Raw genomic sequence first — 8,578 nt, 5'->3', positions numbered from 1 at the left:
TCAGAGAAGGCTGAAACTAGGATGGTAATAATGGGGGTCAGGGAGGTGATGAAGAAAAGGCATGAATTAGAGAAACCATTTAAAGAGTTATTTTAGCTATTCTTGTTCCCTCACCCTGGATCATGACATGTCTGGGCTGACTGGGGTGTTCACATATCTCTGAGTGACAGCATTCCTCTTGGTTGCTTACTAACTTGATAAGAAGAATGGTGAGGGACTTCTCCACCTAGTGTCCGTTGCTGACTTGGAGTATGTCCTGCTCTGATCTATTTCAGTGACTTCTGGAAGCAAATCAAAGAGACAGTCATGAAAGGCTTAGAGGGACCGAACTACCCTCTCATCCCTCTCATTGGTCCCAGTGTCAATGTTTGGAGAAATCACAAAAAGGAATTTTCTAAAACTCTCCAAGGCAGGGGGGAGATGGTAGTGGAGGCAGCATGGGCATGAATTGAACATGAGCTCTCCCGTTAAGCCCATAGGATTAATAAAGAGAGAACAAAAAGTGAGGGCACATTGGTTTGGCTTCTAGAATGCGTGTGAGATTCTTCTGTCCACTCTCCTTCACTCCATGTCCACATCCACACATACACTCCACCCTCAGGGACGAGTCAAGGTACAAACAAGTGTATTATAGACTCCTGAGTTAGGGAGGGAGCTTTTGCAGGGCTGAGCTGATAGCTTGGATCTCTGTCCCTGCTGCTTGGGAGGGGCCTCTACTTGCAAGGCCTGGGGGAAGAAGGTTCAGGATGGGTTTGTTCTGCTTTTGGCCCGTAGCCTAAGTAAAAGGAGGCCTGATGAATCCTAGCCTCCTAGCTTGGGGTAGCAAGCGGCTCCTTCATCTGACTCTTGCCACTGCAAGCCTCCCTGAGGAAGTGGCCATGGTGATTGGCCTGAGGGTTTGGATCCTGGCTCCGGTTTCCAGATTTGAGAGAGAGAGAGAGAGAGAGAGAAAGCTAGAGAGAGACAGAGTTCTTAACTAACCTAAGCTCCCTTTACATGCTTTTGTTGTTTTGTTTTAGTTTGCATTTTACTCTTTGTCTTGTTTTATTTTAGTTTTGTCTTTTTGGTTTGTTTGGTTTGGTTTCAGTTTTGAGTAAATGAGAGCAAATCCTCTAAGTCAAGTCCAAGTCTTTATAATGGTCTATATGACCTATCTCCACCTCCACTCCCTGCTTCGTCCCCCTTCCCCCTTTCTCCCTGGAGTCCAGCCACACCTGATTCCTTACCGTTCCTTGCACATGCCAGGAGGGTGCCACCTCAGGGCTTTGGCATTTGTTGTTTCTTTTGCTGACTCCCTCCACCCCAAATATCCACACAGCTTGCTCTTCATGTCTTGACTTACTGGTAAATGTCATATTTTCAGGGAGATCGTCACTGAGCATCCTATGTAAACTCGTCTCTACCTTCCCCCACGCCCTGCTGCCCCAACATGTATTACCTTCTTCTTCGCTTTCGTTATTCTTCAAGGCAAGTATCACTCTCTAACGTATTCTGTATTTTGCTTTTATCTCTTTCACTGTCTGAGTTCCTCAATGAGAATGTAAGCTTTACGAAGGCCGGGCTTTTTGTCTGTTTTGTTCATTATTAAATGTGTTTGGAATGGAGCCTGGCATGGAGTAGGCAGTCAGTAAATACTGAATGAGTGAATGGAGTGCGGGAGTGAATGAAATTCTTTCTGGCGCTAGGACATATGTATAGATAATATATATATATATATATTTTTTTAAATATTTTTATTGGGGAATTGGGGGGATGGGAACAGTGCTGGGGGATTGGCGAAGGGGAACAGACAAGTTGCTGTCGTTTTGTTCTTCAGTCTAGTTGTGGAGGACGTTGCTTCACTGGCCCAAGTTGGCACCATCATTGCGCTCTTCCTAGGCAAGGCAGATCAGTCGCCGGCTTCTGGACGGCCGCTCACTGCGGCTGCTGGCCGCTCACGCTGGCTGCTGGCTACACACAGTAGCCCATGGCAATCCACTGCCACAGGGGCTGCAGCCTACGCCGTGGCCAGCGACTCACGGCAGCCCAGCTCCAGGTTGAGCTGTTGTTCAGCATCTTAGCTGTAGAGGGCAGTGTCACTGGCCCTCATATGTGGGATCCGAACCGGGGCCCTCTGGCGTCCCAAGCCAGTTCTTAACCATCGCACCACTCGGCCGGCCCCGATAATATATATTTTTAAATGTTTTAAATTAAACATACAATTAACAATTTAATATTTATTAAATGTATTTAAAACATTTATTTATTTATTTATTTATTTAAAGGCTGTGGCTTTGAAAAATCTCTTGGATTGGAGTTTGAAGAGTCAGGATCAATTCTCGCTTCTTCAAAACAGATCTGACAGGACAGAAGCATTTCATCTCCCTGCCTCGGTCTCAGCCCTTGTGAAATAGGTACACTATTCTCTGTGTACCTCACAGGGTTATCATGAGACTCAAACAAAATATTGGACAGAGGTAGGAAAACTAAAAGCAAACCACACCAACACTCAAACCCCTGCAAGGATAAACACTGTTATATTAGTGTTTAGTTCTCAGGCTCTTCCTTACCCTAATGGCGGCACAAACATGTTCTATGACAAGAGAGCTGAGCACCTTGTAGGACTTAATCTAACTGAGATACCAGGAGGTTCTCTGAGAAACTTATCTTATGAAACCTGAGTGTGATTGGGGAGCTTATCTGGAGGGTTTCATGAGGGGAAAGGAGAGCAGAGCCGGGCTGTGTCATGGAATATTCCTTCCTTTCTTCCATTCCTCTCAGCCTTGTGCTGTTGCATTTCTTGCTGTGTATTATTGACAGAGGAAATGCTGATTCATGGGTCTGAGTTACAGGAAATCTTGTTTCCTGGTGAAGAAACAAGCCTGGTGGCACTGCCAGCATGCTCCTCTGCCAGTTTCTGCCACATGCCTTTCTCCCAGGCCTGCCCTGAGAGCGATTGAGAAGGGGCGGGGCCAACTTGGGCTTAACCAATGAGGTCACTTTCCCTTGGATCTGCATTAAGCACAGGCTTGCTCGCTATGCATCTCTAGGCCCTTCAGCTGTGACCCCAAGATACCTTTGCAGCTCATTTCCTACCACTCCCTTCTTGCACCCTGTGCTGTGGCCACACCTGACTACTTCCAGTTCTTTGTGAACACCTTGTATTTTCCAGTCCCTATGCCTTGGCTCATGATGTGCCTTGCTTGGAATGGCCCCTGACCCAGTATCGGCTCACTGAAATCCTACCCATGCTTTCATTCTGCTCAGCTGCTACTTGCTATGTGTAGCCTGAATTCCTTCTATGTATTTTTATTCTTTTTCAGTAGGGTTATTTCCAAATATGCACAAAAGTGGATAAAGCTGTATGATGAACTTCTATGTACCCATCTCCCAGCTTCAAACAATTACCTGAGTTCTCGTCAATAGCACTTAATCCCTCCTTTGAGTTCTCCTAGTAGCTCCTATGTTCTGTGCTTAACCCATTTACTGAACTGAATGGAAAGAAGGTGAATCAGTGGATTTAGAGTGCTCTGTTTACTCACCTCCCACAATGGGGAAAAGGAGGCTCAGAGAAGTGAAGTGTGTTGCCCAATGTCAAAAGACAGGTGGATGGTGGCAAGCTGAGACCAGATTCTTCTGAAGAGCCTCACAGTCTAGTTGGAAGGCCTGGAAAACATAACAAGTAGATACTCCTGGATCTTGAGTACTATAGGAGTTCAGGTTAAGTGATTAGTAAGTGAGTGCTGAATGAACAAATTAATCTTCTCTCTAATTGACTAATAAGATGACCTCTTAAGCTCGGCACCGAGCAGCCCCCAGGTCCTCTCCATTCTATAATCCAGTGTCATCATGCTAAAGATATTGGAGATAGTTGACTTACATGGCGAGAAAACCCATCTAATTATAAAGGCCAGTAAGAGTTAGTGAAAAGTTTAAACTGATAAATATTTTTAAATAAATTTTGTGTTATTGCTACATGGAGTAGGGAGTAGGTTCTATATCTGAAGATCCTAAATGCTCCTGAGTTAATCTGGACTAAAAAGCGGGAAGAGAAATTCAGAGAGTCTTAAGTTGGGTGGTTTGGAGTACTTGCGCACTAGATAATTTGGGAGGAAGGCAAGAAGAAAAGTGTGGGAAGATAAAGCAAGAAATAAAAGCTCGTAGGGGGATAATGGCAATTTTTCAGGTTGATACAAATCTGGCTCAAACCCATGGGAAGTACAGCAAGATGTCACCTGGATGTCCAGTCTAAGGCATCCTGACTTTACTCTGTCAAAATAACAGGAGGGCTCTGGTCATCAGCCAAGTGGCTGTTGCTAGTGAAGTGGAAAATAGAAAGCGTGTGTGAGTTTTCCTCATAAAATGGAGTTAAAACACGATTTGAGATCCTTTTCTTGAAAACAAAACTCTTGAATCAGATTCTTTCTAAGGGTCACATATTTCCTTGGTAATCACTGTATTTTTTGGTAAGGCAAAACAGATGGGAGGAAAGAAATGCAGGGAGCTCCAACAAGACATCTGCTCGGCACTTCGTCCACATTGCCTCATTGGCCCATTAAAATGTTGGCAGTCACACCAACCTAGAGGTCACAAGGAGGTTCTGAGGTTCCCCAAAGCAATGGACAGAAAACGATTTGTAAGCTGTGAAGTGCCTCATTAAGGTCGTGACGTCTGCTGTCACTAGAAGTATTGGGTTGTCGGAAAAGTCATGACATATTTTTTCTATGTTTTTCATTGCAAAAATGCGTCATGACTTTTCCGACAACTCAATACACTAGTAACAATCTAATGACATAGGAGATGTCGCTGTGAAGACAAGAGGAGAGAATAAGGAGATGACAGAGAAGGGTTATTGGAATGCTGGGCTCACAATTCACATTTTAGCATGGGCCAGTGACCTGAGGAAGGAGAATGTCGGGGAGAATCCTGGAACTTATGCTCCTTTCCTTCATTGTCACTCTCTATCAGTGTCCCCGTGAAGATTACCATTCAAGGTGTCAGAGTGAAAATGTGGCCTGTATGCCTGTTTTAGAGGCAGCAAGTTGAGAGGTGGGTATACAGAAAGAAGTGGGGTCGTGAGAAATGTTTTACCTTCTGTAGGTAGTCTGGAATTGTGAAGAGAGGAAAATGGGTAGAATTCATAGGTCCTGTGGAGAGAAAAGAGGATTACGTTTTAACAGGCAAAAGGATGGAGTGTATTCCCTTCTAGGCTGAGCATGTCCTTTCAAATACAGGCAAGAACAAAATACTGCTAGAAAGAGACCTATGATAGCCACCACCAATAGATAGGATTCTACTATAGCACATGATGGTTTGCCCTCTAAAATCCATGAGAACACATTTCCTCATAAGGAAAAATATCCCCCCCTCCACCCCACTATGCACGTGCTTACCCACCTATGTATTTGCTTAATGAGTCTTTCTTCAAGGGGGTATAAAGGTAAGGGTGGCCCAGCACTTGGCCAACATTACAAACTCCAAATGTGGCCCTTTGGGGCAGCAAATCTGAATTTAACAACATCGAGGGGCAGGCCACTTGCCCACGTCTCTGAGGTACACAAATTGGAACAAGATTTGACCCTCGAAAGACTTACACCTTAGCAATGTGTGTGGTTTAGAGACTTCACAAAAAAAGAAGGAAAGACAGAGCTTCCTTTTTTGCCTGTAAGGGATCCACCTTCTTCCACACCTTCTTTGCTACCGGACAACAGTATACCTACGCCAGAAGCAGGAGTGGTCTGAAGGACATAGTCATTTAGGGCCTGGAAGATTTCCATCCAAGAGCTCAGGTGAAAGCCTCAGCCCTGGAGCCCGCATCACCAGGAGAAAGCCCAGCAGGAAGGAAAGACCTTGGCTGGGCTGAGCAGATTTCATTAGTGTTGGGGTTAATCCTGAGGTTAATGTATATTCGTTAGACTTTTTTGTTTCCTGGTGTCATATTTCCATTCCTGAGCTGAGAATTGTTCTGTAGACTTTGGCATGAATTTAGCTGCATTCCCACTGAAATGCAAGGCCAGTCTGTGTACATAAGAAAACTTCTGAGGTCTTCCCTTAAAAGGGCTACACTTGAGTGTTCAGGTCAGATGATCAGGCCCAGAGCAGGTACAGAAAGAAAGGAGGGTCCACACTGGTGTGCCTGTAAATGTTTAACAAGAGGCTCTCCAGGGGAAAGAGCCCTATTATAGGGTTTGCTGATTTCTGGGTGTAAATAGTCCCACTATGTACGATTTCAAGCTACCAACATGATGGTCACTGAGCATGGAGCTGGGAAGAGATGCGAAGGATCAGCTCTCATGAGCTGGTAGAAGCCGCACCAGTATACCACTAGCCAGCAGTCAGAACAGACACAGCAGAGCTTCCTCAGAGGAGCAGGAGGAATTGGAACTCAGAGACCCGACGAGGCCATTAGGTGGGTGTGGGTATGGGCAGTGACTGCACAAGAGGACAGGTAGGAGGTGGCAGCCAGCATCAAGCCAGACGTAATAGAGGGTCATCCAAAGAAAAAGAGCTACTGCTTGTTCACTGATCAATACTGTGTGTCAAATCCTGTCTGCATTATCACTCACTCTTACAGCATCTCTGTCAGGGTATTTTTATTCCTGTTTTGCAGATGAGGAAATCGAGGCCCAGAGGGATAAAATGGCTGGCCATGTAAGAAATGGTGGATTGAAAATTCAAACATGGAGTCTGTTTCCACTACACCATTAAGCCAGAAGGAAGCTGGGAGCAAGTCCTGTTCCTGGACATGCCAGGCAGGATATGTGACTGCTGCTGGCCAACTCCAATTCCTGGGAGGGTTGACATCTTTGTAGGAATGAGTGTACCAGAAGGTTATGAAATCAGAGTTCAGTATCAGGGACGAGATGAGTCACTGGACTTGGTGTACAAGGTCAGAAAGGGTTGGATTTGATGGTGGGTCACAGTCCAGGCCCTCAAGCCTGGAGTGGAGCTGAATATCAAGTTAGGAACTCCCTGAGTGTCAACCAATCAGGGTATCAGTCATCAAGTCCTTGTCTGGACTTCTGAGGAAGGACCCTGTGTAGGGTGAGTATGAGTATCTATGTTTTATATCAACATGGGGTCTACAGTACTTCAAAATGGTAATCCTGTCTATGGAAACTGACTTGAAAATGCAAATGTGTACTTAATAAATTACTCATGAATTGAAGCTATTGTACAGCTATGTACCATGCGAGGTGTGAAGGTTGGACGAGGGAGGAGCCGGGTGGTCACTGTGGGGAGATAGTCCAGGTGAATGAGGTACTGAAGAGGGATGCAACAAAGTGTCCAGAAATTGGGGAGAAATGAAAGCCTAAGGATGAGATCCAGGAGAGAGGGGGGGCCTGGGAATCATGTTAAAGAAAACTCGAGGAAGAACAACTTCCAGGTAGAGGAACAAGAAGGCCTAGGTCCAGGGCCTGAAAGGCCTCCAGGGACTTAATGAGGGGCTGCCTCCTCTTCGTGAGGGAAGTCTGAGTGGTAATAAACTGCTGAGAAATAAGATTTAACTTAGCTGGTATTTCTTGTCTGTAACTAGTGTATGTTCTGAAGTTTTTTTTCTTGGGTTGGAGAATTTAATTGAATTTCTTAACTCTCGGTATTTGCGTGTGTTGAATTGCAGTGGCACAAATTGGGAAATTAGGGCATTATTGAAAGATAAGCCAGTGGGAGATTAAAGATGGGACCCTGTCATTGCAGATGTCCTATCTATGAAAGCTAAGCCTCCCTTTTCACTCTTGGGGTCCAGTAGCCAAAGTCCATGCTGTTACACAGGAGATTTCATTTGCCTCAACCACCTTATGAGGTATGTTCTATTATTGTTCTCATTTAAAGGAAAGGTTGCCCTGCTAATCAGTGTCAGAAGGAGGGTTTGAACCTTCAGAGCTGCAACCTGTTATTAGGCAAACCATATGAAATGGTCTTTCTTTTAGATGGAATATTGGCAATTCCATATCATGTTATTTTGACCCTGTAGGTCCTGAGAATGTCCTAGAAGGAAGCAGATCTTGCTGTTACAGTGAGCAGACCCAGCAATCAATCTCAGTTGCATTGTGGCGTCCTGTCTATTTTGCCATATGTGATGCCGGCAGTGAGATTTTCAAAAGCGAAGGTGATGAATGTGTTAGACTTTCAAACCTGCAGAAGTTACTCGAGTGGTTTCCATCAGGTAATGGACATTGGAGAGAGACCTAGAAAAGATTGCCCACACTGAGCTACTTGAGGAGAACCAGCATGGTTTCTGATGCATGGTGTTGAATAAATGGTGAACCAAGAGCTTATGCTTGTATAAGATTTCACAACGCAATTACATACTAATACGGCTCTCTCCTGAGTACACCACTCACCAGTTCAACCTCTTTGCACACGGTTAAAATTTTGGACCAGAGCACATTTTGGCACAGCAAATGGTACTGAGGCGGAAGAGTCAGCACTTGCCCAAATTGTTCTTCCCCTGGCTGAACCAGGTGACTTCAGGAATATTGTTTACACTTCCTAGGGCCTCTGTGAAGTAAGCTGGCTTATTCTTTCCTACTTTCCACCTAGATAGTTAGAAGGATCTCAGCTCAGAGGAAGTAAGTCTTTGCGAGCTTAGAAAGCT

The 8,578-nt window shown here is 44.9% G+C and overlaps 1 long non-coding RNA gene across 1 annotated transcript; it reads left to right on the top strand.

The window, feature by feature from the left end:
* The first annotated feature begins 6,791 nt into the window (after window positions 1–6,791).
* Window positions 6,792–8,239, top strand: LOC109396373 (uncharacterized). Its single transcript, XR_002126842.1, has 3 exons — window positions 6,792–7,023; window positions 7,678–7,783; window positions 7,955–8,239. It is a non-coding gene; the product is annotated as an uncharacterized LOC109396373 (long non-coding RNA).
* Window positions 8,240–8,578: the final 339 nt, after the last annotated feature.

This window comes from Hipposideros armiger, unplaced genomic scaffold (assembly GCF_001890085.2).
Source record: "Hipposideros armiger isolate ML-2016 unplaced genomic scaffold, ASM189008v1 scaffold_14, whole genome shotgun sequence".
Lineage (NCBI taxonomy): Eukaryota > Metazoa > Chordata > Mammalia > Chiroptera > Hipposideridae > Hipposideros > Hipposideros armiger.
This window is presented reverse-complemented; position numbering and strand designations above follow the sequence as displayed.